Source organism: Anser brachyrhynchus (genome assembly GCF_964034855.1).
Source record: "Anser brachyrhynchus genome assembly, chromosome: 7".
Classification (NCBI taxonomy): Eukaryota; Metazoa; Chordata; class Aves; order Anseriformes; family Anatidae; genus Anser; species Anser brachyrhynchus.
The window spans coordinates 2,270,744-2,279,292 of NC_137701.1; the positions used below are offsets into that span (position 1 = coordinate 2,270,744).

At 44.3% G+C, this 8,549-nt stretch overlaps 1 long non-coding RNA gene across 1 annotated transcript; it reads right to left on the bottom strand.

Annotated features, from left to right (window-relative positions):
* Positions 1–1,447: 1,447 nt before the first annotated feature.
* LOC308198152 lies at positions 1,448–4,935 on the bottom strand. The gene is made up of 2 exons (XR_013953660.1): positions 2,172–4,935; positions 1,448–1,621 (listed from the first exon to the last, which is right to left on the bottom strand). It is a non-coding gene; the product is annotated as an uncharacterized lncRNA (long non-coding RNA).
* Positions 4,936–8,549: the final 3,614 nt, after the last annotated feature.

Consider the following 8,549-nt stretch of genomic DNA (forward strand, 5'->3'; position numbering starts at 1 on the left):
TGCAGCACAAGGTGAGCCACAGTTGGCATGCAACTTCATTCCTTCTGCTTTCTTTTCCTCTCACTTTCTCTCTGTAGTACAAAAATAGTATCAGTAACACATTTATATCCTTCAGGAAAGGTAACATGTGGACAATGTTGCAAAACTCCAGGTGGGAGCTGTGGCTGTTGTACAGAAATGACATATGTAAAAGTTACCAAATATACACAGAAGCTTTGAAGGAGAAAGGTGTGATTTCAGAGAAAATTATCTTGTGCTTCCTGAGACAAATGGGAAACCAGGTTGCTTGCCCCTCATGGGAGCTTTCATGGCACCGGATTACTTACAGTTGGCCCCAAAAGTCCATATATGAGGTGAAGGACACCTAGCCAATGTCTGGCTCTCCTCAGTAGATCCAGATATTGCTCGGTATCTAGGTGCAGGGAAGGACGAAGGTTAAGTCTAGTGGTGGCAAAGGAGAAGGGAGAGCTGGGAGGATGACAGACCTCTCTGGAGGCTTTCCATGTTCCCAGTCCCTGGGATGGCTCTGAGCCATCTCCTGTTCCCCAAGACTGCTCCTTCTGCTCCCAGAACCACCATCTTCCATCTGCATGGCTCAGCCTTCCTCACTGTTGTGTCTGCTAGTCCCCGTGGACTCTTGCCTTGAATATCCGGTGTATTGAGTGTCAGGGGGTGGTAAAGGCTGAAGAGACATGGTACATGCTCTAGCTGTGCCCATGACCCAGGTCTGTCATTAGCTGTATGCACTGTCTTTGCTAGAGTTTGCTTTCAGGCAGGGGCAGCTACATGAGGCAACAAGGAGCTTGGCTTCACAGTGCCACCTTCCTGCAGAGCTTACGTGGCAGCAAGAAGCCTGCAAATCCTACCCACGGTGAGCCTGTTCTGTAGCTCTGGGCATGTCCCTCAGCAGTGCATTGGTGCAGAGAAGAGAATTGTTGTGTTTGGGTCAGGACAGGGCAGCTGGATCCTCAGTTATTTACAAGTTATCTGTGTGCATAACTGCAAATGGCAGTTGGTTGCTCTGCGCGTTATCATGAACGTTGCTCTATCCCTTCTGAGGGATTAAGTGTGTGTGGCCTGAAGCCTCCAAGAAATGTCATCTTCCTTCCTGGTTTCTGACAAGCCATTATGACGGCGCCTGGACAAACCCGCCTATGCCCAGCACCATTATCTGCTGATTGTAGCAGCATTTCAGAGCTGAGCTGATAAGAAAATCCAAATGCTTTTGTGGACAGCATTTTAAGTGCAAAGTGAATTTTAATGAAAATGACTTACATGGATAGAAAATACTAAGCATTTTTTAAAACTTAGATAAAAATGTTTTATCCTAAGCCAGATATATTTCCATTAAAGCCAGCATCCTGTCTACTTCCTGGGATCCACAGCTGCATTTCCATTCTCCTCTGAATGTAGAACATAGCTGGTCTGCACTTTCCATGATGCACTGCAGCCAGGGTCTCCAGTAGTGACAGCTCCTCTTTCACAAGGAGTCCTGTATGATGAAGCAAGAAACCTGGGCAGCTAACCCACAGAGGAGGGTGGGATATCCAAACCACAGTGCCTGTGTGGCATTGCTGTTCTGGTACGAATGAAAAATGTTCTGTCTCTTGTTTTTTCCCCTCTGGAAAAAAAAAAATCCATTTCGTTAAAAATCAAAGAGATTAAAAAGTGGAGAGGAAAGTGGTTGGTAAGTAGGAAACAAAATAATTATACAGAGCCAGTTAGAGGCAAGACCAGATTGTCCATCTCTTGGCTCTTGTTCTGTCAGTGGCTCCCTGAAAGTGTTCATCATTTGTCCATCATTCATCAGAGAAACCCACACTGTCACATGCTGTAGCACTTAATTTCAAGTTCATGTCACAAAACTGGTGAATCTTGACTTTGTCAGGAACTGGGCTGAGCACAGAACTCATCCCACTCGGCCAGATACTCTCTAAAACTTGTGATCTTTTCAGCACAGGTTTTGTCTTCTTTCAGGTCATTCTGCATATAGACATCAGAGCATAAGCTAGCTCCTTAAATAAAAACCAGAGCAAAGCACTTGACTTCAGAAGAATAGGAGACCCAAAAGGAAAGGAAGGGAATAAAAAAAAGACACTTAGGTACTGGATTGAGCAGATGCTGTGGGTTGTTATAGCAACTTGAGTTCTAAAACGGGAGAGAATACCCACATGCTGCCACATCTATTGAAGAATTCACACTCCAGACTTCAAAATCCAAGCACCGAGGAAACACCTATTTCCTATTATTAAAAAATAAAAATAAAATCAACATGTAAGGCTTCCTCAGAAAAATCCACATACGTTATCCTGTGGAAGAAGAGAGATCTCTAAGATGCTTTGAAAAGGCTTGTGGTATCATTTGTTTATGATATTTAAAGCAGAGTGTGTGCATGCCTGTGTGTGATGTGGATTTCAGCTCGCAAAGAGAACTTGAAAGCTCTCCAGCAAAAATGTAAGCGCTCTGACAAAGAGTTTGTGGAGGGAATAACTGGCAGCAGCAGATACCAAGGTGACAGCGAGCAGTTGTAACATCAAACCTGAAACGCTTACCAGTTTGTGTACTTCTGCGAGAGATAATGACTACTCAGATGCTGTCTGTCTCTGTCAGTACAAGGAAAAAGCACCAATTACTATCAAATCTAGGAGATTTCAGGCAGGTATAATTGAAAGTTTTCATAGCAAAATATCATGTTAGATGTGAAAATGCATAAATCAGACTCCAAGTTCAGGCAGAAGCATACTTACTGTGGCCTAATGAAGCAAACAGAAGTCTTTCTCTGGACTCAGCTGAGCACTGAATCAGACCTCAAGATACTTGCATGTGGAAGGATGTGAGGTTTGGGGTCTTTATCTGCTGCAGTTTCAGCTGAGTAACTTGTGTGGGAGGGCAATAGCCTGAGATACTCCGCCTGAAAGGCCACATTTGGATATTATTCCCTATTTTTGTTTTATGGCTTTTTTTTTTGTCAGACTGTTTGCACTGTAAGTGATCTGTGAATTCATGCCTTGGGTAACCCATCCGCCAGCTGGCTTTGCGTAGCAAAAGTGGAGCAGCTCGCAGCACTGTACGGAGATCAGTTGGTGCTCAAATGAGGCTGGCTGTGGGGAAGGGGCAAAGCGAGCGCGGGGCTGCCCCTGGCACTCAGGGAACAACAGCTGGACAGGCAGGAGTTTTTTCAGCAGAAAGACTGGACACAAACCATCAGTCTTTGCACCAGGGAGACTGCGGCCCTGCTCCAGGCCAGCCCAGCCGGCTTGTCACCCAAGGGGTGCAGCTTTGGGGTGCTTGCGTGGGTGCTTCTGGTGTGGGGCAGAGCTTGGGCAGCCCTGGGAGTGAGCGAGCCTTGGTGCCTGTCGGTGCCTGTCCTGTCACTGCTTCCCTGCTGCCCAGCAGGGGTGAGGCAGCACAGGATGAATTCATCATGGCAATACGTAGGAATCTCTCAGCTATGGCAGTGAGCGATTTCATGCATGGGTTTTGAGGCAGACTCCACTGACTCCCGTGAGAAGTAGGTAGCACTGACTACCCTGCAGGTAGGAGGTTTTGTCTGCACAGAGCTGCTCTGAGGAAATGAGCAGTAGCACTGAGTCTAAAGTGGGAACCAGGAGTGGAAAGGTTCCTCGCTTACTGCTCCACTTGGCTTCACTGCGTCTCTGCAGCTTGTGCTGCAAGAGCAGCATTTGTGGCCGAGATCTGTATGTGCCACTGAGCAGAAGCCATGGTGGAGTGCTGGCATATTTATGGGCAGAAAAAGTCACAAGATCAATGGCTTTGCCTCTGTTTTTTAGCTCCAGTTCCTAACGTCGATGTTTTACTGTACTGTATTTTGATTGTTTGATGGGTGCTGGGGTACATCCCCTTTCCCTGAGGGCACTATGCTCCCCCTGCACAGGCTGCCCCACGCACTCCCCGGTGGGCTGGGATGGCTGGCTCAGGGGAGAGCAAACCTATGGGGGGTTGAGGCCTTACTTGGCTGCTGCAGGAGTCCGCGGCTCCTATACAGGCCCCAGAGTCACTCCTCAGTGTCTCTGAACTTTCTCTCCTACCTTCCTCTTTCCTACAGATATAATTTTCAGTAGAAGCTAGCTTAGGTCAGCTGTTTTTTTGTAGTCATCTTCCAAAAATAGTGCATCTGGTCAGAATTTTTCTTCTCTCTCCCTTTAATTCAAATACGGCTGAAAGACGTTGCCCAAACATACCTCCAGTAGTAATAATATTTAACTATACATCTTCAGACAGAAAAGAATATGGAAGCTATTAAACCCAGAGGCAAATATTTTATGAGTTATGAGTGTGAGAAAATTGAGTTATAGATAGAATGCGAGTGTTTTTGCAATCTTCGTAGCAGGTGTTAAAACCAGTCTGCTGAAATAATTATTTATTTGCCTTAAAAGTGTAACCTTGGCTTTTTAAAGCTATTCTGGAAGGAGTGTAGAGGAATATGTTTTCATCTGTGAATGAACTAAGCAGGAGTTGGGGTATGAAGAAGAGGTAATAGAGTTAGTGGAAAGAGGAGGTATGGTTTTAAAAATAATAATTCCAAACACCAACCAACCAAGAAGAACAGAATAATCACATGAAGTGTAGATTTTTTTTAATTTGTTGGTGTATGCCCAGCCACTAGTGGTGAGCAGTCCACGGTACAAACTCAGCTACTTGTCTAGTGTTAGTATTTTGTGGAACAGCTGTCAGCTTTAATTCTGAGAGATTTGAGACAGGATAGGCTCTAGGAAAGATTTCTTCTGGCAAAACTGGCATTAGCGTTGTGTTAGACATGGTGCAGTCACTGCGTGAGCTAACTCACATCTTCTGCAAAGTCTGTAAGTGAAAAGCTACCACGTAGTGCTTGCTCTTGTAGTCTCTAATGGATTTGTCAGAGAAGCTTTTCTTAATGGTCATGTCTGTCAAGCTGGATGATAAACACAAGGTTGTTTTTCCTCTCTGCAGAAATCAATGTCAGGGATGGGAATAAAGGCAACAGAGGCAGTGCTCGTACAAAACCAGCCCAGCAAAAGGAAGGTGTCAGCAGCCATGGACGTACCGAGAGGAGCACGGACACTCAGAAGATCTGCTGGCCAAGTGAGCAGTGAGTAAGTGTGTTGGGTCTCAGCAGAACACCCCTCTCAGGGACACGGGGTCCAAGAGCCTGAAACTAGAAGATCCCACTCAGTCCACGGGAGGGAAGCTGCAGCTTTGGTCCTGGGCCTCTGCCATAATGCAAGCTGCCACAGGTACCTGAGCAGTGGCAATGCCCTCTGGGCATGAGAAGCCTCCATAGTCAACTGTAAGTGCTCTGGCAGTGAAGATCTAAGCAGTGCCAGATGAGAAGCTGTACATTGCCGTCTCAGGAAACATTTCTGAGATGGAAAACGTGGGGACAAAATGGAGACAAGTGGAAGTTTCATTCTAGTAATAACAAGAGCTCTGCCCCAAATCAGACCAAAGGGCAGTCACACAAAGGCAAATCCCTGCTCTGCCTGATGAAACTCAGAATTTTTTTGAGGAACCATCCATAGTTTCCCTCCTTAGATTTCATTTAGACAGTCTCATTGGGGTTGAGGAATAACGTGGGAAAGAGGTTTTTTCTGCTTAGCAACCAAAGAGGTCCAGACTCCCATTTCACTCCCAGTGGAGACAAGAAGATTGAATTGTTGAGTTTCAACTAGAAAATGGGATGCAATCTTCATTCTCGTGGTGGGTGGTGGAGGAGGGAAGGAATAAAAGACCAGATTTTGTCCTTGAGCTTACTAAAAACCCTTCTGAGCCTTCTTTGAAAATAATTCCTGGCACAGTCAGCTTTAAACCTAAGTTTGACTTTTTTTTTCCTCTCCTAGTACCAAACATGATTAGAACGTAGTATGGATTAATTGCTCTGCCAAATGTCATTCCTATAAATCAAATCTGTTTTCTGACATATGAGTGAGTGTCTGAATACTCGAAGCCATTAAAAATATCTGCATAATTTTAAAACCTGCTAAATGTTGTTGTTTTCTCTCTCTCTCTCTCTTTTCATTCTTCGTACAGTATGGTATTTTACTCCGATGATGAGAAGTTGAATGGCAAGTTTCAGTCAAATACTTTTTTTTTTTTTTGCAATCCAATCCTAAAATCTTGACAATGGCACTTACAGTGGAAATGCCACCAACTGTAAATTTACACACGGACAAAACTTGGCATCCTTAATCAGCTCTTCTTCAGATATAACTTGTGGGATCTGTGCCCACATTCTCTCTACAGGAATTGGTGTTATCCCACTGCTCAAGTATTCATGTTTTAGCGCTCCAGGTGTATAACAGTGTGCGGGACAAAGTCTTCAGAGCTCATCCTACTAGTCCGTACTCTATTTCCCATGTAATATGGCAAAAATAATTTCCGATGGTAATAATGACCACCCCTCCGTCTGATTAACTATATCATGCAGCTAGAGTTGGGGAAAAATTACCCAGCACATATTTTTTCTTTGGTAATGGCTGATTTGACAGAGCCAAAACACTTTGTGGGACTTCTTCAGTTCTGCCAGCTCTTGAGAGGAGTTAGCTGTGCTTGTAGACGGAGCTGTTCCTGACAGCGTGCTGGGGAGTGATGTTTGCAAGTGGCTTTTTCGCTGCCTCCGTCTGTGGCCCCTGGCAGTCTGTTCACCTTGGCCTGGGTCACTGTCATCCTGGACTGGCTCACAGCCTGCATGACAAGCTGAAAAATTCATTTGGGATCACTTAAAATTAAACTTTTTTTACTGCTCCCTCCATATTTCCCTTCCTACGAAGGGGGAGAGAGGGGGAAGTAGTTTTCTAACAGTTTCTGTCCTGATTTAGAGGAGTTATTTTTTTAATCTTTCAGCAGAGGAAATTCAGTTTCCTACTCATTTTTCTCTCTCGCTGCTCCAGTGCCTGGACAGAAAGATGAGTTGCTGCATCTGGCCTTAGCTAGGCCCAGAGCCTCCTGGAGCCCACAGAGGCCTTCCTTGCTCAAATGGGTTTGTGAGCAAGGCCTGGAAGGCCAGAGGAGTGACTATACTGAGGAGGCTGACAGGTTTTCAGGTTTCCTTCTCTGACCTGCTGCTGTGTCCTGTGGCCATAACAACAGATAAAAAGGTCTCAAACCATTTCAGGGGGTTGGAGGGGGCAGTCTGACCAAGAAAAAACATACATTTCTTCCCACAGCAGAAACCGCCAGCCTCTGAGATGGGCTCTTCTGGCTTACTCTGGAGCTGTTCTTCAAGGCAAGTGTTACATCTGCTCTGTGCCACCAGCATGTCAGCAGGGAGCTGGGGCAGCTGTGGCCTTTGGGAAGAGAGGGCACCCATCCTCAGCGTGCAGCAGAGAGCAGTACAACAGTATGTGAGCCAGAACCCAGAAGTCCATCATACTGGGCACACTGCAAACTACCCTAAGTGTCTCATAGTGGATTTTGTTCAGATCAAGCTCAGATAATTCAGTCATAAGGAGTCTTCCATGCCCACTGTTCTAGGATTTTCTTGCATTTGACTCTCTTTAGTTAGTTTATTTCAAAGGAAAATACTGCTTCAGAACTAAAAACTGGAAACTTTGGACATTCCCAGCAATTTTCTCACTTTTTGACAAACTGCTCAAATTGACTAAGTTCTCAAATATTTTGGTTGTCCTAAACTATATATATATATATATACACATATATATTTTCTGGAAGATGTGCTATGAAAATATGAAATTTTCTGTTCTACTTTTCGAAATATTTCTCATTTGTATAAATTCAAGTAATAACCACGCAGCATTAAGGGGGATGCCATACTGCTCTCCACTGAAAATGGACACAGGTTGTCATGTAATTCAGCTCAGACCTTGTGCATATTGTATGGCTGAACACTGTGCTATAATAAGGAAAATGAGTTTCTATCCTGTTTACCTTCTGTGACATGGGACCAAATTGTTTCTCTGAACTGAAATACACTCTAGCAAACGCTATTTCTCAGTTTCAAAATTTGACTAAACCTTAATTCTGTTGCCATCAAGATCTAAACAAATGGTGTAGATATACCTAAGGGAGCAAGTGATTTTGTGTTTGCTATAAGACAGCGTTAAAGAGTCAAAATAGTCCATTAGAAGCAGATGTACCTGTACCTCCTTCTGGCCAGCTGTGAGTTCCACCTCTGAAGAACCATTTCTATTGTTTTTAAACCAAAGAAAGGAACAAAACTATTTCAAAAGGCCATAAAGCCTGCTAAGATGAATGTGAGGGGCCCAGAAGAATCATCTTCCAGTTCAATGTAGCTTTATTAAAACTATCTGGAGCAAGTAAAGCAGTTCAAGATAGTGTGATCCAGGAAAGGGTGGTGGGGCCTGAGAGTGAAAGTGTTTTTGTCTCATCATTGATCTCTAGCAAGATGTTTCACCTTTCTTTTCTGGTCTCGTATCTTGATTTGTCTAATTTGTATATTTAGACTGGGAACTCCATAGCTGAAACTATTCTGTCCTACATAAGAAACATGTGTATTCAGTTTCGGGGTTAATAAGAACAGGACTATTTCTATGGAATACGTATGTATAAGGGGAGACCTACTGATTTTGAAA